Source organism: Lithobates pipiens, unplaced genomic scaffold (genome assembly GCF_037356315.1).
Source record: "Lithobates pipiens isolate NorthernLeopardFrog02 unplaced genomic scaffold, aLitPip1_a1.2 Scaffold_18, whole genome shotgun sequence".
NCBI classification, from domain to species: Eukaryota; Metazoa; Chordata; class Amphibia; order Anura; family Ranidae; genus Lithobates; species Lithobates pipiens.
This window is the reverse complement of record NW_027507758.1, coordinates 145,208,439-145,232,256: the sequence shown is the minus strand read 5'-3', so window position 1 is coordinate 145,232,256 and position 23,818 is coordinate 145,208,439.

The following is a 23,818-nucleotide window of genomic DNA, read 5'->3' as shown; positions in this document are numbered from 1 at the left end:
AGAGGTGGTGGAACTGAGTTCCACCAAGTTCCAGCTGAAAAAAAAGCCCTGCTTAGGCCTCTGATAAAGGAATGGAGTGCCTGAGGGGTGTGGTGATGGTCAATATCAACGGATAATCCCTACATCACCACATAATAGGTTAGTGATGCAGGGAGCTCTTTGATTTTAGTGACAAAGCAATAAATGAAGTGGGGGGCATTTCTTATGCCCTGTACACATGGTCAGACTTTCTGACGGAAAATGTGCAATCGGATCGCGTTGTCAGAAAATCCAATCATGTGTGGGCTTAATCTGACTTTTTCTGTCAGAATTTCCGACACACAAAGTTTGAGAGCAGGATCTAAAATTTTCAGACAACAAAATTCCAATGGTGTGTAGACAATTCCAATGCTCAGAATAAATTAAGAGACCACAGCTATTAGCTTTTGACTACTGGCCCGTTTATAGTCCCAACGTACGTGTTTTACACCACCTCGTTAAGAACGATCGGATTTTCCGACAACTTTGTCCGAGGGTGTGTATGCAAGACAAGTTTGGCACATCCGATGGATTTTGTTGTCGGAATGTCCAACCGTGTGTACAGGGCATAAGAGTGGGCTTTGCTAAAATTTTACTACTAACAACCCCAGCTGATTCCTGCTTACATATATAACACATGTTACAAGTATTGCAGGAGCTATAGTTTTGGGATGAGTGGCAACATTATAGAACTGTTGTCCTAACATACTGGGGGTTATTTATGAAAGGCAAATCCACTTTGCACTCTAAATCTAAGGGGTAGATCTGAAATGCGTGGAAGCTCTGCTGATTTTATCATCCAATCATGTGCAAGCTAAATGCATGTTTTTATTTTCCATGCATGTCCCCCTTCGGATATACAGTGACTTTACTTGCAGTGGAAAGTGGATTTTCCTTTAGTAAATAACTCCCACTGTATCCTTAAATGAGTCCCTTTCCAGTGATGGAATTAAGGATACCACAGGGCCTAATTTTAAACAAACTTTAATTTTTAGGGACTTTTTAATTTTTTTTACATTTTTTTTAGGTGAAAAAGAATGTCATGATTCCTATGTTATTTGCTTTCTGGTAAGGGGTTTACAGAGTGATTTTTTGGAGTTTGGCTTTAACAGATGCTTAGCGAGAAATATTACATCATTTGATTAAACGGATCCTAACCAATTAATAAAAACATCTTACAGAATCGAACCTTAAAATAAAATGAAAAAGTTATGGGGAAAGAAGGGGAGAGCGCATGACTACATATTAGGGGGAAAAAAACTGTTTTAGGTCAGTTGTATTTTAGTTATTCTTTTGTATTAAAGATTATACATATTTAAACCTTTTCTTTTTAAACTGCTTTTATATTATGTATCCAAATCTTTTATTTCACAAATAAACATGTAACACATGACTAAGGATTCCTAGAGCACCAGGGGTTAGCTCAAGTACATATTTGTTTTGTAAATGTTTTCACTAGATTATAATAAATTATAAATAAATAAATATATTATATACCTGTTCATCAAACATGCAAAATGTAGATGTATTTCATACCTAATTTTTGAGTCTATAGATGGTTGAATTGTTTTCATAAATATTTGTGGCATAGGGTATACAGGCTAAGCAAAAGCTGATCCTTTTCCTGTAGCTTCCTGTAGCTTCTTACCATCCTATAAAATGAGTACATTTGTGACAGCTCAGTAGTCTGCACTTAATTGCTTCTTTCTTTTAGAATCTACATTTTTGTTTCAGGTCATAAAACCACAAAACTATGAAGCCAGCACTGCATTAGTCAGTATGCATATATTTCATTTTCACTTTTATTGCTGGCCTTGCTTTGCTGCATGTGCTATTGTGCAATTCAGCCTAAGCTGTTTCCGATTTTGTTAATGTGTTACTATAGTTCAGCAAGTGCATTCATGGAACTGCTTATGTTCTACTACAGCCACTCTCAGTCTATTTTAAAACTTTATGTTTTTTATCTCTTCTTCACTTGCCCAAAGCCTGTGATATTAGTCCCTTATCCTTTTGCTTTCCCCAGCTGTTGATTATTTGAAATGGATTAAGAGAAACATTTAAACAACACTTAGTATAAGCTGTTGACTTTAATTGTCTAGGTGGATCTTAACAGAACCCAAATTGATGCATAATTTAGTAAATCAAGAAAAAAATAACACATTTTCAAACTATGACTTATTCCTACAGTTGGACACATTATAATAATTGTATGATCCTCATGTATCAACTATAACGAAAATCTTTTGAACCTCCCCTTACCCCTTACTAGAGGCATTATATTGTGTGCAGGTCGTATCCTAAGAAAATGTACAGATGGCTATTATAGATACTAACTGGTTTATAACATAGGAACCCACAGAGGATATAATTTTTAGGATCTATTTCTAAAGCAGCAATTTGTACTGTATTGTACTTATACACAGTGATTAAAATGTATGTAAAACTAAAATCTTAAAAATTTAAAATATCTTTGTGTGATCTATGTGTATTAATGCGTATTAATGCCTAGCACCAAAAAAATCCCACTAAAATAAATATTGTATATCATCTACTCTTCTGGTCACCATCTCCTCTGCATCACGGCGCCTTCTGCCGTGCCTCTCCTCCCTCCTCCACATAGGGGGCAAATAGTATTGCTTCTCCTTTCAGCCAATGTGGTGACGGGTCTCAAAACCTGCTTCCTGATTGTCCGGGAGGAGAATCAGAAACACAATAGCGAATATTAATAATCTATTGTCACACAATTGGGTGCTCTGCTCTGTACCCGAGCCCACCCTTTTTTGAAGCCTATTAGAGACTCAGGCTCTAATCACATGCTCAAAAAAACAAAAACCCACGTGCTTAAAAAAAAAAACATTGGAATCCATGCATCAGGTGCCCCGCATGTAAATTAGGGGGCCGGACACATGAATAGGTGGGCGTCGCCTCTGCACCCCTGTGCCCTGTATTACGCACCGCCACTGCTGGTCACCTTCCCACCTCAGCCTGTGATTGGACAGTAAAGCAGCAGCATACTTATTAGTGTATATATCTGCTCACTCTATTGCTGTTAGTCAGTTAACTGTCAGCACATGTGCCCAGAGTCTGATTTTCTCCTAGTGCTTCCCCAGTCATCCCCAGTCTGAGCTATACAAAGGATTACAAGAGGCTATTACCAAGTCAAATTTAGGTATGTATGTTAGTTGCATTCACAGTTCATTTTTCCATTGATTCCATTTTTCCATTTGATTTTGCAATCTTGGTTAATAATTTTTTATTTTGTTGCGTTATTTGGCATTTCCTTTAAACCTGTCTGGAGTTCTGCCTTACAGTGCACCTGTGCCTAAACTATGAACATTTTACATATTATTAAATATCACCACAGAAGGGAAGGATTCTTATCCTGTGCTCTTCAAGCTAATCATCCAATAAATGGGTGAGGTTTACTAGGTATAGCTGCTCTCCTAAAGAGATTACCAACAAAGGTCTGGGCTGCAATCTGTAATGGAAGATAGAAGGGGAAAAAAACAAGGGAAGTGCCCCCCTAGTGTAAAATCTCCTTTTATTGTGACACAATAAAAAAGATTGTTTAACCACTTGCCGCCCGCCCTATAGCAAATGGACGGCGGCAAAGTGGTTTCATAATCCTGACCGGACGTCATATGACGTGATCAGGATTATGAGCCGCTGCGCGCCCCCGGGGCGCGCATCGCGGCGATCGTTGTTGCGGGGTGTCAGTCTGACACCCGGCAACTACGATCTCGGTAAAGAGTCTTTACCACGTGATCAGCCGTGTCCAATCACGGCTGATCACAGTGTAAATAGGAAAAGCCAGTGATCGGCTTTTCCTCACTCGCGTCTGTCAGACACGAGTAGAGGAGAGCCGATCGGCTGCTCCTCTGTCAGGGGGGGTCTGTGCTGATCGATTATCAGCACAGCCCCCCGAGGATGCCCACACTGGACCACCAGGGACGCCACCAGACCACCAGGGATGGCAAGGACAAGGTATGCCACCCTAGACCACCAGGGATTCTAGTCAGTGCCACAATGGATGCCAATCAGTGCCCCTAATGGATGCCAATCAGTGCCCACAATGGGCATCACTGATTGGCATGCATTATTGATTGGCACTGATTGGCATCCATTAGTGCAATATATTATAATACAATGCCGCCTATCAGTTCCCATCTGTGCCGCCTATCAGTGCCTACCCATGCCCACCTGTGCCGCCTACCCATGCCCACCTGTGCCGCCTACCCATGCCCACCTGTGCCGCCTAACCCATACCCACCTGTGCCACTTATGCATGCCAATCCGTGCCAATTTGTGCCACCTATCAGTGCCCATCCGTGTCGCCCATCAGTGCCACCCATCAGTGCTGCCTATCAGTGCCACATATCGGTGTCCATCAATGCCACCTCATCAGTGCCACTTCATTGGTGCCACCTCATCGGTGCCCATCAGTGCCGCCTTATCATTGCCCATCAGTGTAACCCCATCAGTGCCCATCAGTGAAGGAGAAAACTTACTTATTTGCAAAGTTTTGAAACTGAAACAAAAAAAAACATTTTTTTTTTCAAAATTTTCGGTATTTTTTTATTTGTTTAGCAAAAAATAAAAACCGTAGAGGTGATCAAATACCACCAAAAGAAAGCTCTATTTGTGGGAAAAAAATGATACAAATTTCATTTGGGTACAGTGTAGCATGACCGCGCAATTGTCATTCAAAGTGCGACAGCGCTGAAAGCTCAAAATTGGTCTGGGCAGGAAGGTGTTTAAGTGCCCTGTATTGAAGTGGTTAAGATGCACTTGCATGGTTCCAGGGAAACAACACGCCTGTCCCAGTGTAAAAGAAGTCAGAGTGATCCCATCTATCCACCAAGCTGAATGGCTGCTCCACAATGTGCTTCTGCAGCCTGCGGGCCTGAGCCAAGGGCTGCTGCAGAAATCGGGACGGAGACACTCCGTCTCTGAAGTCCATGGCGGTGCAATGAAGAACCCGGGGGGCATCACGAAACACAAGTCTGTGTACTCCAAAATGCTGAGAATACTGCAACTAGTTTATGAGGGCATAGCCCCCTTCTTCAGGCATTCATCCAATATCTAAATTGCTGCATTTGTAAATTGAAAACGCCAGTATAAATGAATAGTAGTGGTAACAAAAAGCACTTGTGGGTTTAACTAATCTTTTTTTTTAGATAATTCTCCTCTAAGGGGAAGTGCAGGGGGTGTGTCCTATGTCTACATGCTTTTCCTAATAGGTGCCCCTTGTTCCCATCTAAAAAAGTTGGAAGGTATGCTGTATGTGCTTGTACTTGTGTAAACACCTATGCTTTTTTGCATCAGTGTTTTATCCACACATTATATTATTATGTATTTTCCGCACATTATATTATTATGTATTTTAGTTTTGGAAAGGTCCAAATCTGTGTGTTACTGTATTGATCTGAATTGAGTAGGTTTTCCCCTAATTTCCTGTCTCATTAGCTATTGGCATCAGCTCCAGCCTTGAAGTAAACCCTCCCCAAAAAGAGTTATTATTAAAGTTGAACTAAATGCAAAACTTATTTTTTTCATTTTGGTTACTAAAAGGGAGGTTTATAACTCCTGTCAGAATTTTATTTCATCTGTGTCTCATTGTGAAGATTTCCTTTCACTTCCTGTCCCATAGCAAAACAGAAAGTGAGGAGAAATCCCTGCAACTTATGGGAATGACTTGGGGACCCCCAGGTCACCAGAACTAGTGTCCCCATTGGAAAAATGTACCCTCTATTATTTTTCTGGGGACAACTCAAAACATTTTTCACAGTCAATGATAATGGTAAACAGGACATATAGAGAGGGTGAATCTCCATTACGGGAGCACAGACAGCATTAAAAACTGACAAGCGTTTTATTCTCTCAGCACTCTATCCAGGACTAGAGGTTTTGGAACAGATGTTTTAAGATTACTTTTAGATGATCATAGTCACATACTGTATATATAACAAATTTAAAGAGACTACAATTTCCTTTTAAAGAGATAGACTGGCCATACACTGTTCGAATCTTACCTGGTTCAGCAGGAGCTGGCCGAGATTCAAACCATTAATGGGCAGGCTGAATGCACCAAGTTGATAATTTGATCAACTTGGGTACAACCAGCCTGCCAGATTTGCTTGCGATTATCGCAAGTGGCTGCTATATCCACTATTGATAATCACTGTCTTTTTCCCATGAGGACAGCTTTCTCAGCCCGCCTCACTGGGAGCAGACAATTGCTCAGCAGGAGGGATTCCCCTGTCAATAAAGTCTGTGTTGATGGGGAAATCAAGCACATTTATTTCCTGCAACCACAAGAAACCATCCTGCTACCTTTCCTGCAACCACCAAGAAAATTTCACTGTCTATGGCTGGCCTAACCCCACTTTTGTTGGAAAAAAACACTCCTCCTGGGTGATCTATATACATTTCAGGGATGTTAACAAACTTTGTTGCAGAGTCCTACCTTTTTTGCTCTGAAAAAAAATTGTTTGTTCCAATATGTCCTTTGTATACTGATTCTAAATGGGAGAGTCTGGCTCATTGTAATCATCTGATGCACTTTGTGTTCTTACAAGAAAAGCTGCAGTATCTGCATTAGTATAATAGCAATAAACAAGAAACTTATAATCGCAGAGTCTACAGTAGTAAAGAAGTCTCTATGAAAATTGCAGCAGCGCTATACATTTTTCCAAATAAACTGTGTTCGAACAAAGGTAATCCGATGCAGTAAATAACAGCCTCTTTGTGATATAAGTAGCTTCCACCACCATTCACCAGGTGGGATAAACGAATCCCCTTTTGGGGATACACTCACCAGACCACAAAGGGTCAATGCACCTTGAATACCCAGGCTTGGACACACCACTCTCCACAAATCCACCTCCGTCCACTAGATGTCAGGATTGATTTCTTTCAAGGCTCCAAAAGATATATATAAAACATAATAACAAAATCCACATAGTGTGAACCCGTTTAAAATTTTTTATTTATACCGCCCATTATCCCCTTTAAAATATGCGTACCAAAAACAATAATCCTAGAGCATGTAATATAATAAGCATGCACTGTGCCTTGTAAAACAATCTTTATCCGCCGGAACCATAGACATCCACGTCCGTGCTATAGCGCAGAAAGTGTCCTTAGGCGTCCGGTTAGCTGGATCGATACGTGAGGCGAAGGCATCACTTCCGCTGGGTCAGGAGTGTCTGCATTCCTTTAAGTATTTAGTCCTTAGGGCGTATCTCACCAAAACTAAAATATCTATTGCAAAGGATGACTAAAAATGTAATTGTGTCTTGTGCAGACTTCTGGGTACATCGGTGAGTGTTAAACTAACAATGTACAGAACATTGTCATATGGTATTGAAATTTACAGAAAATTGCAATGAATCCAGATTGAAAAGGAAAGGTGATTTTTAAGAACATTAATTTGCAATATGGCTTGTGTAGCAATTATATATGCGCTATATATATATTTTTTTTAATTGTTATATTTTTTGCACAACAGTGGAGTTACCCTTTAAGCCTGCCTGAAGAAAATAATTCTTCAAACAAATGTATTTCGTGATAGGGTACTGAGCTGCACTGCAGACTGCACATATTAAAAGAAAGTTCACATTTAGTCTTTACTGCAAACAGAAATAGTGCAGATTCATGAGATAAATCTCTGTAATATCTTTTCTAAACAGAACTGCTCTGGAAAATAAAATGCCTGAAGTTCTTTTCAGTACACACACGGGAAATCTATTCTGTTTGCACTAATCTTTTATGTCCTCAATGCAACATGTCAGATCTGTAAGAACATCTGTAATATTACAACTGTAAGTAGAAACAATGCAATTACTAGAAAGATATTATCATGTGTATAGCAGCATAAGTAAGGTATAGTCTGCGAAGAGTCAAAATAGGTAACCTCATTCACCATTTCTCTTTCAAAAATGTTTTTTTTTTTTTATGTTCTGCAAAAGTGGAAGAACTTCAAATTATCACTGAGTTGTAGAAAACCTGATTTCTGATAACATTGGAATGTATAACCCCTTTTCCCTCAAACTCTCTGCACTCTTATCATTGCTCAAGATTGTTTGTATCTATTTACAATCTAAGATTGACAGAAAAAAGCCTGGCATAGTGGAGAAATACAGCTTCCATCAAATGTACATAAGCTGCCAGAACTACAGTGGGGAAAATAATTATTTGATCCCTGAATATTTTGTAAGTTTGCCCACTTATAAAGAAATGAAGGGTTTATAATTATAACCACTTAAGGACCGCTTCACGCCGATATACGTGGCAGAATGGCGCGGCTGGGCACAATCACGTACCGGTACGTGATTCTTTAAGTGCCCAGCCGTGGGTCGGGAGCGTGATGCTGGTGGCACGCTCCCGACCCGGTCCTGAGCTCTGTGACTGTGGCCGTGGGACCAGCGGACCCGATCGGATGACAGAGCTGAAGAACGAGGAGAGGTCTGTGTAAACAAACCTCTCCCCATGCTTCCCTGTGTGGCTGTCACCGATCGTCTGTTCCCTTTTATAGGGAAGGATGATCAGTGATGTCACAAGCCAGGCCACGCCCCCTACAATAAAAAAAACACATCACGTCATACATAACCCCTACACTGCCCCCTAGTGGTTAACTCCTTCACTGCCAGTGTCATTTACACAGGAATCAGTGCATTTAAATAGCACTGATTGCTGTATAAATGACAATGGTCCCAAAAATGTGTCAAAAATGTCTGATGTGTCCGCCATAATGTCACAGTCACAATAAAAATTGCTGATAGCCGCCATTACTAGTAAAAAAAAATATTAATAAAAATGCTATAAAACAATCCCCTATTTTGTAAACGCTATATCTATATAGATATAATATCTATATAGATCAATAATCTCTAATTGCGATTTTTATTTACCAAAAATATGTAGAAGAATACGTATCGGCCTAAACTGAGGGAAAAAAAAGTTTTTTTATATTTTTTTGGGATATTTATTATAGCAAAAAGTAAAAAATATAGATTTTTTTTCAAAATTGTTGCCCTATTTTTGTTTATAGCGCAAAAAATAAAAACCGCAGAGGTGATCAAATACCACCAAAAGAAAGCTCTATTTCTGGGAAAAAAAATACGCCAATTTTGTTTTGGAGCTACGTCGCATGACCGCGCAATTGTCAGTTAAAGCGACGCAGTGCCGAATTGCAAAAAGGGGCCAGGTCCTTTGGCTGCAAATTGGTCTGGGGCTTAAGTGGTTAATGACAGAGACAGATTATCGACCAAAAATCAAGAAAAAAACATATAATATAATTGTTATTAATTGAGTTTAAGTTCAGTGTGTAAAATAAGTATATGATCCACAAGCAAAACACGACTTAGTACTTGGTGGAGAAACCCTTGTTGGCAAGTATCAAGGTCAGATGTTTCTTGTAGTTGGTTACCAGGTTTGCACACATCTCAGGATGGATTTTAGTCCTCTTCTTTACAGATCTTCTAAATCCTTAAAGTGATTGAAAGTTTTGGGTCACTGTCATGCTGAAAGACTCACCCATGACCCATCTTCAGTGTTCTGGCTGAGGGAAGAAAGTTCTCATTCAAGATTTTACAATACATGGCACATCCATTGGCCCCTTAATGCAGCAAAGTCAGTCCGTACCTTTAGCAGAGAAACAGTCCCAAAACATAATGTTTCCACCTCCGTGCTTGACTGTAGGGATGGTGTTCTTAGGGTCATAGTCAGCATTTTTCTTCTTCCAAACATGACAAGTCCCCCTTCTCAAGAAGGCACATGTACAGTCATGCCAATGAACATCTAAATGATTCTGAGAATGATTGGGAGAAAGTGCTGTGGTCAGATGAGACCACAATTGAACTTTTTGGCTTTAACTCATCTCAAACCTGGGCAGATTTGCTTATCTCCAATTAAAAGCTTAGAGGTCAAGCAGAAAACATATGTTTTATACATGTATTCTTATACTGATTACTGCAGCATTTGTATTTATTAAGATCCTGCCAAACCAAAAAAAAAAAAGAGAGTATTACAAATAAAAAAGTTTATGTACCCATGTGCAATCTGTGTAATAACTGATTCTCTACCAACCAATTTTACAGAGCCATAATGTTAGCCATCAGTGCATCATTATTTTAATAGCACTATGAAATGGCCCCGCAAAATATAATGTTGTAATTGGGCAAAGGAAATAACTGTGCCTCCTAGAGAAATGTACACAAGTACTTCTGACTGCAGAGGATTTTCAATTTGCTCCTCTATCTTTGGACAGTTTGTTTTATTATTTTATTTGCGTATAAATCAAAAATAAAGGGCAGACACATTTTCCCATTATCCCTTGCTTTAGTCATTTTCTCATCCTGGCATTGAGGTGTTCTCTATTGCCATTTAGAAATGATATAGCTGTGTGTGTCAATACATGGCAGCTGTATTTTACCCTGTGGTTTAAAAAAAATGGAATTTCTTGATTTTCTTTCTTTCCTTTTTTTTTTTTTTGAGAACCAACAGCACTTTGTAATCCAATATGATGGCTATGTTTGCTTCTTGAGACTGTTACTTGTCATGCATAATAGGCACCTGCAATCTGTGGTTTACCTAAATTACTCTGCACAGCAAAATTGACATTTCAGCTTAAAAAACATGAATCTATTTTAGATGCTCTACCAAAGGATAAAAGCATAAGGCTATCTAAACCAAGGGAAAATGTCGTAGCTTACCTTTGAATTATTTTGCATATGCTGCAGAGATACGTGACACATAAACAATATTCAGCTGTCATGTACCTGGTTAGTGAGCCTGACGTGAAGAGGAAGGCCTCTCGTTCAGCTCCTGCTCATGGGGCCACTGGTAGTGGGACAGCAGCCATGAGAGCATGGTGGGGTATGAGTGTCTGTGATCAGTCCAGTAGTCTGCATGGTAGCAGTTGTTAGTAGGCAGATGTGGCAGCAGGACCATCTAGTGACCAAGGAGCTGGCACAGAGTTTGGTTGGTGGCAGATTGTGGAAGTGCAGCAGGTAGCAGGAGCCAGATGTGAGCTTGCTGGACTGAAGGAGTTGAAGCAGGCTGGATGAGAAGGGTGCAGGATCAGACAAGCTGGGTAGGTAACAGACAGGAAGATCAGGCATAAACGGCAGGCAGAAAAGTAATCGGGTCACAGGCCAATGAACTAATGCTTCAGCCTTGTTTAAATAGCCCATTTTGCGCCAGTAATGGTGACAAGCGCATGCCTCTACTTGCGTGCACATGCGCATTCACTCCTGCATATTCCCACGTCCATACACATCTATTTGGCTGGTTGCCGGCCTGTGCATGCACATACATATGCACCTGGAACCTTCATCTGTACTATGGGCAAGCCTTTTCTGACAGAAGCACATATTATAAAAAAAATGTGGAAGCCCTTTTGATTACAATTGATACCTATCTATTTTTTATCATCTAATTATCATCAGTTGTTCGTGTCCTCTGCATTATTTATTAGTCAGAGCTCCCTGCAGCATTGCTGATTGCTGGAACGATGTAAGTATTTGCGGCTTCAGACTTTGCACCATGCATGCTTCACCCCCCCGAAACCTGTAAAACAATATGTGCCACCCATGCAAAAATAACCAAAAATTCCCCTGCTCATGCCACACTAATGTTATAATCAATATTAGAATGAAATTCACCCTACTCCAAGGAAAGGGCCAATTTGACCCCGAATGAGCCAAGCGCCAAGGTACCTTTTTCTCTCCCCTAACTCCGGATAGAATTCTTTTCGGCGCAAAGGCAGCCATCTTGGCGTCACCTTCTCTCCTTTCTCCCCTCCGAAGTTTATACTCTTTCTTTTTTTTTAGCCAGAGCTCTAGGGGTTAGGGGATCTGTTGTCTTTTCCAGCTGAAATGTTTTGTAGCGTCATCAGACCACATACCCAGTAACAAGTTTGCTTCATAGTTTTTTATGTATGGGATGGTTACTTGTTTGTCATATACCTGTCTGTACCTCTGGCATACTATGTAACACAATCTGTATTTTTTTTTTTCTCTCCCTTTACGAAAATAAAACTTTTATGGAATAAAAAAAAAAAAAAAAGAATTAAATACATACAAAATCATAAATTGTTGAGAAAACTGTGCTGCCACTGAAATTCGCTAGTGTACCACACACCAAACAAACACCATACAATTCCATGCCACACCTTCAGCATTAATATATAATCATGTATTAAGTGTCCATAAGATTCTACATGTGTGAAATTAAAATTCTAATACACCATAAATAAACAAATCAATAAATATGTAGCGCCACCCTGGGTCTACTGGGAGAAGACAGGTACTTCCAGATACAGGTAGCGGGCCTACATTCACCCCAGGGCTGAGTCCATGGCTATAATGGGAAGTTTAAACAGAATATAGGCACCAGTCACTTTAGGTACTTTTCAATGCTTTAATTATAACTTGAGAAAGGTTATAGAAAAGAGGTTGAGGGGAGGTTTCTTATTTTGCAGATCACTTACAGACTCCTTGAATCAAAGCACAAAACAGCTTTTCTTCTAGCAGATCTTGAACACCTGGGTAGGTCTCTCACACAGACCTAGAAGCCAGTAAGTGCCTGGATAAGTCTCTCTCACAAACTGAGCAGCTAGTAGATGCCTGGATAAGTCTCTCTCACAGACTTAGCAGCCAGTAGATTATTACCTTGTTTAGATTGTAGAACAGCTTCACAGTACCAGAACCTTTAAGCCATCTGGCGATACTGTGAGTCTAGTTTAGATGTAGGTGCATCCTCCCACCAGGCCCTTCTGAGAGACCAGCCTTCATCCTGGCTTTCTCCAGCAAGGGTCCTCCCCTGGATCTCCTCAGCTTGGCTCACCTTCTTCAATTCAGGCAAGACAGCCTAAGGACCACCTCAGGAGTAGTAGGCCCCAGACAGGCTTCTGGGCCTACTTGCACAGCTTGCAGCAATGTAGCCTCAGGCCAGAAGGGCCACGAGGTGAGGACTGACTAGAGCACATGGCATCTGTCCAATAAATACCCCTTCCCAGAATGCACAGCGGCATACACTGGGCTGTTTCCGGAAAAAGAATATTCATTATAGCTCAACCTAGTTGTAAATTCTAACACTGTCCTGTGGTACCAGTAACACCAACTGGCAACAGTGGGAAATGCACAACACAGTCAAGTTTAGAACAAAACCAAATAAACTATGTACAATCAATCTGAGCTGGTTACAGTTCAGCCAAAAACTACATTTACATTATAGCCCCATTTTTTAAGGAACAGGGGGCTACACACTCCCCCCCCCCCCCCACTAAAGGAGACAATGTCCTTAGTGTCTGTACGGAAAAAAAAATACCCTCAAGCCTGAGAGTAGGTATCTGAACCAAAAAAAACTTGGATGGGAGAAAGGAAAGACAGTAGAGAAGAATGTTACCGTTTCAAACATTAATCAACAGTATATTCACATCAAACATGTTACAGTAACCTCACTATCTATCTAACTGCCCCCCATGCTAGCAGCTTGATAGGAGATCTTTGTTACCTGAAAAAAAAGTTACGCACACAGAAACACATAACAGTATCACCGATCAACTGGGAGCAAAGCCTCACTCCCAAGAGAATGAAACTTTCTTCCACATTTCAAATGCAAGTAGAGTAGATATGCCATAGTTCCATTGAAGCATGCATCCATCATAACGCTCATCCGTGACAGATGAATGGCCAGCTTTTTGGAAAGGGTTTGTTACAGACAGGTACTCCCAGATAGCTTCACTGCACCACTCCTCTCGCTTTAATTACATTTCTTGCATAGTCTCTGAAGGAACATATGGAAATTCCAAACTTTATTCTGTGGCAACTTTTTTGTTAAGCACCCTTGGCAAATGAGCAAGCTTTGGTAAGGCTCTGGTATGCCCCAATCCAGGAAGCACACATGGATTCAGGGATTTTTGCACCATAGCTTTAACAGACAACTTTTTAGTTTCAACTGGACTGATAACTTTAGGCAGAGGCTCACTAGTAACACTTGGCGTTTCCACACTGGTTGATGTCTCCCCAAAGTCTAGAGCTGCCCATTCTGGGAAAGTGAAGACAGAAGCAACATCCTCACTATTAGCCCACAACAGTTCTTGTGACATAGATTTAAACAGTTCATCATCGCCAGATAAATCAGACAAGGAATCCAGCTCAGAATCCCTTAATTCTTCCGCGGGCCTATATTTACACATTGACCCCACTGATATCTTTGTCCCAAATTTCTCACCAGTTCCTGACGTGGATTTTACAGGAGTGACACCTTCTTCTAGTTCCGGTTCTGGGGGTCTCTGGGATAGGCCTCGACTGCGGCTGCAGGGTGCCTTTACAATGATCCATAATTAATGAGAAAAAATGAAGGTGTAAGTTTGAAGGGTCAAGTTTGAAGGGTCATTTATGGCATTTCACAGTTACAAGTAGGGATGAGCCTGATGTTCGTGTTGAATGTAAGTTTGACTCAAACATCGGGTGTTTGCCCGTTTTCCGAATTTAGAACATTATGAGGCATTCACGGGAAATTTGAGCACCTGTGGAATGCCCCATAGTGCACTGCGTGATCGCAGTTCATTGATGGTTGCTGATTGGCCAAAGCATGCACCTGACCTGCATGCTTTGGACAATCACAGCGCGCTCTGCTGTGAGAGCCATAATTGGCCAAAGGCAAGGTGCCTTTGGCCAATCATGGCTCAGGGGGCTAAGTTCACGCCCCACACTATGTAAGGCCACTTACATAACTGCCGTACGTAGTGTATGGAATGAGAGCAGCAAAATTACATTTCTAAAGGAAAAAATGTCATTCAAAACTGCTCACGGCTGTAATGTATTGTTGGATCCTGTTCTCACACGAGTGCGCTGCTCGTATTTATGTATTGTGCGACTTTATCTTATGAAATGTGAGTAGAATTTTAATCTTTTTAATAAACCTTGGAATATGGAAAATACTACACCATAGCAGGCCCCATATTTTGTGTATTTTCAAGCTATCCTCGATCTCTACCTTGGGCAAAAAGAAAGTGGTCTAGACAGGAGAAGTAAAAAGAGGAGCCAGCCTATTTTGAGGTTTTAATGGTTTACGCTGTTCACCTTACAACAGTAAGGTAATTATCTAGTACACCTACGGGCTCTGTGGACACCAAAGAATCACCAGTGCTTTTTGAACACCATTTGCCACCTGTGTGTGATTTTCCACTGGCTTCACTTCGCCTTGAATATTTTTTCACTATATTAAAACTTTCACTTTAGTAGCACTTTGCACTTTAGATTTTGCTATATGCATTTTTGTGGGTCACGCACTTAATTTATATTAGTGTGTCACACATGTTTATTTTTTATTTATGCTGATACCCTCATGTATTTTTTTGATTATTGATCTCATTATTTTTATTCTTATTTTTATACGATCACTGTGAATATTGTGGTTATCTAGTAGCACATCAGCAAATTATATAATAGCACCATTCACTTTATATTGTAGAACTCTCCCCCTTTGGATTTAAAATTAATTTATATTTTATCACAGTATTTATTAATACCATCACGATAGGAGTGCAACACCACTTTATATAAATTTTAATTTATTAAATACTTTCTTCAGCTCTTTGTATACAAAGGAACATGGGGGAGCTCATGTCCATAATGGGGGTGGTAGTGACACAGCCCCAAATCCACAATGGCTCAAAAGTGATATGGTTCAGAAATATTTGGACAGAATAAAGGTGGATAAAGCACCTGGACCTGATGGCATCCACGGATCCTAAAAGAATTGAGCTCTGTAATTTCAAAGCCATTGTATCTAATTTTTAGGGACTCATTAATTACAGGAATAGTACCACTTGATTGGCACAGGGCCAATGTGGTGCCTATATTTAAAAAGGGAACAAAGTCTTTACCAAGTAACTATAGACCTTTTAGTTTAACTTCTATAGTTGGGAAGATACTGGAGAGATTAATAAAAGACCACATAGATGAGTTATTGCAGGAAAAAAATATTTTAAGCAGCAGACAGCATGAATTCATGAAAGACATAAGTTGTCAGACAAACCTGATTTCTTTTTATGAGGAGGTAAGTAAAACCCTGGACAGAGGGGTGGCGGTGGACGTGGTATACTTGGATTTTTCAAAAGCTTTCGATACAGTTCTGCACACAGGGCTCATGTGTAAGGTAAAGTCTACAGGTTTGGAAATATCCGTTTGTAAATGGATAGAAAACTGGCTAAAAGACGGAATTCAGAGGGTAGTGGTTAATGATTCTTACTCTGAATGGTCTAAGGTTATCAGTGGTGTACCCCAATGTTCAGTGCTTGGACCCTTACTTTTTAATATCTTTATAAATGATATTGGGTCTGAGATCAAAGGTAACATTTCTGTATTTGCAGATGACACCAAGCTATGCAGTGGAATAACTTCCTTACAGGATGTCTCCAATTTACAAGCCTCAATGCTCTGTCTAATTGGGCGACTATGTGGCAGATGAGGTTTAATGTTGATAAAAGTTCTGCACTTGGGGGCTAAGAATATGCATGCATCATACATTCTAGGGGGAGTACAACTGGAGGGATCCATAGTGGAGAAGGATCTGGGGGTTTTGGTAGATCATAAACTCAATAATAGCATGTAATGTCAAGCTGCGGTTTCCAAAGCGAGCAAAGTCCTTCTTGTATTAAGAGAGGTATCGACTCCAGAGAGAGAGCGATATAATTTTGCCCCTGTTCAACTCATTAGTAAGACCTCATCTGGAATATGCAGTTCAGTTTTGGGCACCACTTCTCAAAAAGGATATTGAGGAACTGGGGAAAGTGCAGAGAAGGGCAACCAAACTGATAAGCTGCAGGGAGGAGCTCAGCTATGAGGAAAGATTAGAGGAACTGAATTTATTCACTCTTGATAAGAGGAGATTAAGGGGGGATATGATCAACGTGTACAAATATATAAGGGGTTCATATAGTGAACTTGGTGTTGAGTTATTCACTTTACAGTCAACAAAGAGGACAAGGGGGCACTCTTTACGTCTAGAGGAAAAGAGATTTCCTCTCCAAATACGGAAAGGTTTCTTCACAGTAAGAGCTGTGAAAATGTGGAATAGACTCCCTTCAGAGGTGGTTCTGGCCAGCTCAGTAGATTGCTTTAAGAAAGGCCTGGATTATTTCCTACGAGTACATAATATAATTGGGTACTAACATTTATAGGTAAGGTTGAACAGGGGAAAATCCGATTGCCTCTCGGGGGATAAGGAAGGAATTTTTTCCCCTGCTTTAGCAAATTGGATCATGCTCTGCTGGGGTTTTTTGCCTTCCTCTGGATCAACTGTGGGTATAGAATTGGGTATATGGGATTGTATGATATTATTATTTTTTTTGTGGTTGAACTGGATGAACTTGTGTCTTTTTTCAACCTGACTAACTATGTAACTATATAAGAAGGTGGCCCCCAGATCCCCACCCTCCATGTGAATCGGTTTTGGGTTCATTGTACCCCTACACTTTCACCAAAAAAGTGTCAAAAAAAGTAAAAATGTCAGGAGACTGTTTTGGACAATTCCTTTATTTAAAAAAAGTGTCCCGCAATGTCTATTCATCTTCAATCACGGCATCCAACTGTCCAGAGAAAAAAGAAAAAACGGAAAAACTCAGTGGGAGGTGTCCCCCTGACTGCAGCCTTTTTGCGATGACAGCTATTTTATAGCTGAGGGTGGGGCCACCCATTTATGTCACCAGGTGGCCCCACCCTCAGCTATATAACAGCTGTCATCGCAAAAAGGCTGCAGTCAGCGGGACACCTCCCATGGAGGTGGAGTTTTTCCATTTTTTTTCTGGTTGTCAGCGCTGTGATTGAAGATGGATTTGCATCACGGGACACTTTTTTTTATGAAGGACTTGTCAAAAACTGTCTCCTGTCATTTTTACTTTTTTGACACTTTTTTTGGTGAATGAGTAGGGGTACAATGTACCCGATACTCATTCACATGGGTGGGCCGGGATCTTGGGGGCCTTCTTGTTAAAGATTATGATAAGATCCCCCGCCCGCAGACCCCCACAACCACCGGACAAGGGTTGTGGGGAAGAGGCCCTTGTCCCCATCAACATGAGGACAAGGTGTTTGGGGGGACCCCAAAGCACCCTCCCCATGTTGAGGACATGTGGCCTGGTACAGTTCAGGAGGTCAGGACTTTCTCGTCCCCCCTTTTCCTGCAGCCTGCCAGGTTGCGTGCTCGAATAAGGGTCTGGTATTGATTTTGGAGGGAACCCCATGCTATTTTTTTTTACATTTTGGTGTGGGATTCCCCTTACAATCCATACAAAACCTGAAGGGCCTGGTATGGATTTTGGGGGGACTCCCACACCATTTTTTTTATCATTATGGCGTGGGACCCACAATGTTTTTTTCAATGATTTTTATCTATATTGCTGGGACCTGACAATACATTATACCTGTAAGCAGTTTTAAATGACATTTTTTCCTTTAGTAATTTCATTTTGCGGTACTGTTATGAATATGGGAAAGATGTGCTACTTTACAGGCATACTAAGGAGACCCACTAGGCACAATATTTAAATAATTATATATTTTTTATTTTTTTACTTTAAGCATTATTAAAATCACTGCTCCTGAAAAAACTGCCATTTTAAAAACTTTTTGTGCATTGATACATGTCCCCTGGGGCAGAACCCAGGTCCCCATACACTTTTTTATGACAATAACTTGTATATAAGCCTTTAAAATTAGCACTTTTGATATTTCATGTTCACGTCCCATAGACTTTAACAGTGTTCGCACAAATGTTTTACCTTTTCGCATGTTCTGCTGCAAACCGAACCGAGGGGTGTTTAGCTCATCCCTAGTTACAAGGAAGAGAATCAAAAGTGCAATCAGGGCAGCTAAAATAGGTTACAAACAGTATATTGCCACAGTAAGTAAAAGAAAAATATCCCCCAAAATTCCCCACATATATCAATAGTAAGAAAGGTAAAGATAGAAAATGTAGGCCTCATAAAAGATTAGCTTAGGGAGATGGACACAAATGATAAAGAGAATGAAGATATCTTAAATACATTTTTTGCATAGGTATATACAAAAGAAAAATATGGGTTTAACAGATGAAATAGTAATATTATCAACAATGTACTGAATGTACACCTGTTGCTGACAGAATGAGGCTAGAAAACCTTAATGAGAATAAATCACCATGACCAGACATCTTACACCTGTGAGTCCTGAAGTAGCCTAGCTCTATTATAGCCAAGCTGCTATTTCTAAAGATAATTAAACACACCTTATTGATGTAAATGATACCAAATGATTGAAGTTGAAAAAATGTGCTCCCAGTATTAAAAAAGAATAGAAATGTCTACCGGGAAACTACAGACCACTCAGCCTAGCATAGATAGTATGTAAAGTATTTGAGGAAATGGTTAAGAATTTATCTGAAAAATGGTATCATAAGTAATAACCAGAATGGTTTTATGAAAGACGATTATTGTCAGATCAACCTATTAACTTTTTATAAGAGATGTGTAGTAATTTGAAAAGAAAGTAGAAGGTAGTTTATCTATATTCTAGATTGTGCTAAAGAATTTGATACTGTACCTCATAAATGCTTAATTTACAAATAAGGTCTATTGGCGTTGAAGAAATTGTATGTAGATGGACAGAAAGCTGGTTACACAAACATGTCCGAAGATCAGTGATAAATGTCTCTTTCTCCAAATGGTCTACAATTGAGAGCAGCGTGTCCCAGGTTTCTGGCTTAGGGCAAATGCTGTTTGACTTGTTTATAAATAAAAGTTAGCTTGAGCTCAAGAGCTCAATTTAATTGTTTGCTGATGATACCAAATAAGGCATGCAAAAACACTAGCCACAGGATATAGCAAATGTTACAGGAAGACCCTGATAGAGTAAAGGAATGAGGTTAAATACAGAAAAATGTAAAGTTATGGTCTTGGGTGCTAAAAATGTGCATGTAAAATACCCATTAGTAGGGGCTCCTCTGGGGCAGATAGAAAAGGACTTGACAGTCCTTATAGATCAAAGCCTTAGCAAATATAGTATACAATGCCAATATGCACCTAGCAAAGCTAGCAGAATCCTCTTATGCAATTACATGGTTATTTGCTCAATGGATAAATCAATAATTCTACTCCTTTACAAATCACCAGTTTGGCCTTATCTTGAGGATGGGTTCAGTTTTGCTCACCATTCCTCAAGAAAGATATCCATGAGCTAAAAAAAAGTAATGTGAAGGGCAACAAGGTTAAAAAACATGCTAGGGGACCTCAACTATGTAGAACAATTACAATAATTACTCTTACTCACCCTGGAGAAGTAGTGTTTAAGGGAAGATCACAATGTACAAATGTATCAATGTTGACTGCAGTAATGATAATTAACTGTTTAGTCTAGGGTCTCTGAGGAAGACATGCAGTCACAGTTTGAGACTAGACAAAAAGAGATTTAATCCTAAACTATGTAATGGGTTCTTTAAAGTAAGAGCAGTTAAAATGTGAAACTAGCTTCCCCAGGTAGTGGTATTATCTGGAAGTGTTAATAAATAAAAAAAACCTCATAGATGTTTTCTCAATAAAGACAATATACAGGGGTATGGGAAATCTTAAAGCGGTGTTAAACATAAAAACAAAAATGGAATATATTGTGGTTAACAGATCCTTAGATATTGTGGCTGCTTTGGTTTTGATTGTTTGTCTTTTTTCCTTTATTTTCAACTGGTGTTCCTGCCAGTAAATCTATTACATGTATGTTGCAACTTTCTTTACTAGACCAAGCTTTCCAGCAAAAACTGCATTAGTGCTGAGGTAAACCATCTAACACTGACCCCTGTTTCAGTGGTCAGCTTTTATAAATTTATTTAAAACCATTATCTCCAAAGAGGAAAAAATGTTGTTGCAACTGCTTAAAAAGTGTTAGCTAGAGTTCAGCTTTAATGTGTTAGTTAAGTCCATCTAAATCTGCCAGTGCACTACCCTCTCCCCAAGGTGACATTGATGCTGTCCAAAGGTTGCCCATTGCTCCTTATGGTGGAGACACTCTAAGCCCACGTACACACGGTCGGAGATTTTGTCAACCAAATCCGTCGGATTTTGCCAACCAAATCCGTCGGATTTTGCCCGTCGGATTTAGTCCGACGGATTGTGTCCGAAACTGTTGCATACACATGGTCGGGCCAAGTTGGCGAAAAATCCGACCTTTCAGAACGTGATGACGTAATTTCGTTACGATGGGACTACATTCAGGCTAGTAGCCAATAGCTTTGATGTAGGAATTTGATCTGAGCATGCGTGGCACTTGGTCCGATCAAAATGCTCTACACATGATCGGATTAGGTCCGTCCGGCCCAGTTGGTCGGGAAATATTTCCAACATGTTGGAAATTTGGATCGGACGGAGATTCGGACGGAATCAGTCCGATGCATACCACACACAGTCAGATTATCTGACGACGCGGTCCGATAAGACTCATTCCGACAGATTCTCCGACCGTGTGTACAAGGGCTGAGACAGGAAGTGTTTTACTGGCTGGATCACAAGTGAAAATAATGGGCAAAAAGCCTAAAAAGAAGAAAACAAGATCAGCCACCACATTTAAGGACCGCAAGGCTGCAATATAATAAATTTTTGTTTTTGAATTTAATATTGCTTTAATGACTCAAAACCACATACACACACACACACCCAGAACTGGACAAAACAGTATATTTTTCTAGCCTTATCGGTCATGTAATTGTGACCACCAAAACCATTCAACCAATATGCAATCTGCATATCAGGATTAAATCCATTTTACTTCCTTTATTTCCTTCTAAAGAAACAATAGGATATTCATAGAATCAATATCCTGCATCCCAGAGCTATAATAATTACTTTAGGAGATTACCTGCAGTGAGAACAGCAAGACTAATGGATTTGTCAACCTGGTCTTAACCTGCCCTAAAATAAAGACACAGACTGTGCGACATGCGTTTCAATACGGCCACAGCAGCTAATTTATTAACACTTAATAAATAACATAACAACAAAGATACCATTCAACAATGTAATTCTAACAATGTAAACAAGGTGTCTTTGGGTGTCCATAAGGCACAATTTTACTCAAATCGTCTATGTCCTCAGCCACACCCCAACTGGCTCAAGGAAGTTAAGACCTCACCATACTTCCATTCTTCTCCCCCCAGGGGTGGGAGAGAAGCTTCTTCTCTGCCTGTAAACTCCCTGAATGCCTGATTTTCCTGTCTGCCACATACCACCTACCGCAGTATCCCACACCCCTGGCCTGCTGCCTCCAATGAGGTAAGTCTACATGCCCCCCCTTGCCCGACTGCCTAGCTGACCCTTCCCTGACCCAGTTCCTCCCCTTGTCATGCAGACCCTTTGGCCACTTCTTTCTCCGGTTCTCACTATAGGATTTTAAACGTGATCACTGTATTGTGCTTGCTCTGGCTATTATGAATATAGTATGTGGGATAGTTCAAGAGTATTAACAGCTAAAAGGTCCCTATGCATTGCAAATTAAATATGAGCATATTTTTTTGTGCAACATACCTAAGATCAGTTGTTGATTAAACAATTAAACAGTTGATTAAACATCGTTGATTGCATTCTTAAGAAAATTAGTCCATCACACAAATGGCTAGCCCTTTATCTCTGATTGATTGGGTTGAGACTTGGTACCTAATTTTCTTCCAACATGTTTATTATACTTTGACTGGCCTTTGTACTTGTGGCCCCCTATAGACTAAGCACTACACAAAGTCAACACTCCTCAGAGCACCTGGTGGTAACCTAGCCTGCCATGAGCAGAGAACCGTTCCATCCCTGGCCCGTGCCTGTCTTCTTCTTGTACCAGCTCTGCTGAATCCTTGCATAGATTCATGCACAGGAGCAGTCCCCACTAATTCCATTAATAAAGGTTTTTCTACTTCAAAATGATGGGTATACAGGCAACCACATAACAAACAAATAGGAAGTGGGCTGTATAAGGTATTTATTGGAAGAAAAAAACAGTTTCACTATCCAAGTTAAAACAACAAGGGCAGAAGATTTAATATGTGGGAAGTTGAAAAAACTTCAATACTGATTCCATATGTTGATAGTATGCATTCTATTATCTTGAGTGTATGAATGTGCGCATGACATCTAGATGTATTTTTTGTACTAAGACAACATTGTCTTTTTTATGGTGGTGGAAAGTGGTTTATTTTCTATTAATTTGTTACTTTGTAAATTGATATAAATCGTTTTCATATATATATTTTTTGGATTTGTGTTGTTGATAATTTTGGTTCCCTTTACCCCTAAGCCTTGGTCCAGTGGTCCTTTTTTTGGCTGATTAGTCTCTTGTCTGCCATTTTTTGTGCATACTAGTAGGTTGACCATGGAGCCCCACTGGTTACTTGATTAGTGAGTTGGCAAGTTACTGCAGGGTTAAGCTGCCAATCCCTGTATATGATGTCCCTGTTTTTTATAAAACTTTTGGTTCATATAGTAATAACATTAGTGTATTTGGAATTCTCCTCAGAAATCTTGCTGTACAAATTATCTGCCATAATTGGACTATTTGTATATAATTATTTTCCAAATGTTTCTATTGCTACAATCATATGGTTAGGGCCGGTTCACACAGCGGGCGATGCGAGGCGACACGACTCGCCTCGCCTCGCTCCCGCAAGTCGCCCCCGTTCTGTACAATGGAACCGTTCTGAGAGGAGCGACTCGAGTCGCTCCGACTCAGAAAAAAGGTTCCTGTACTACTTCTGGGCGACTTCGGGGGCGACTTGCATTGAC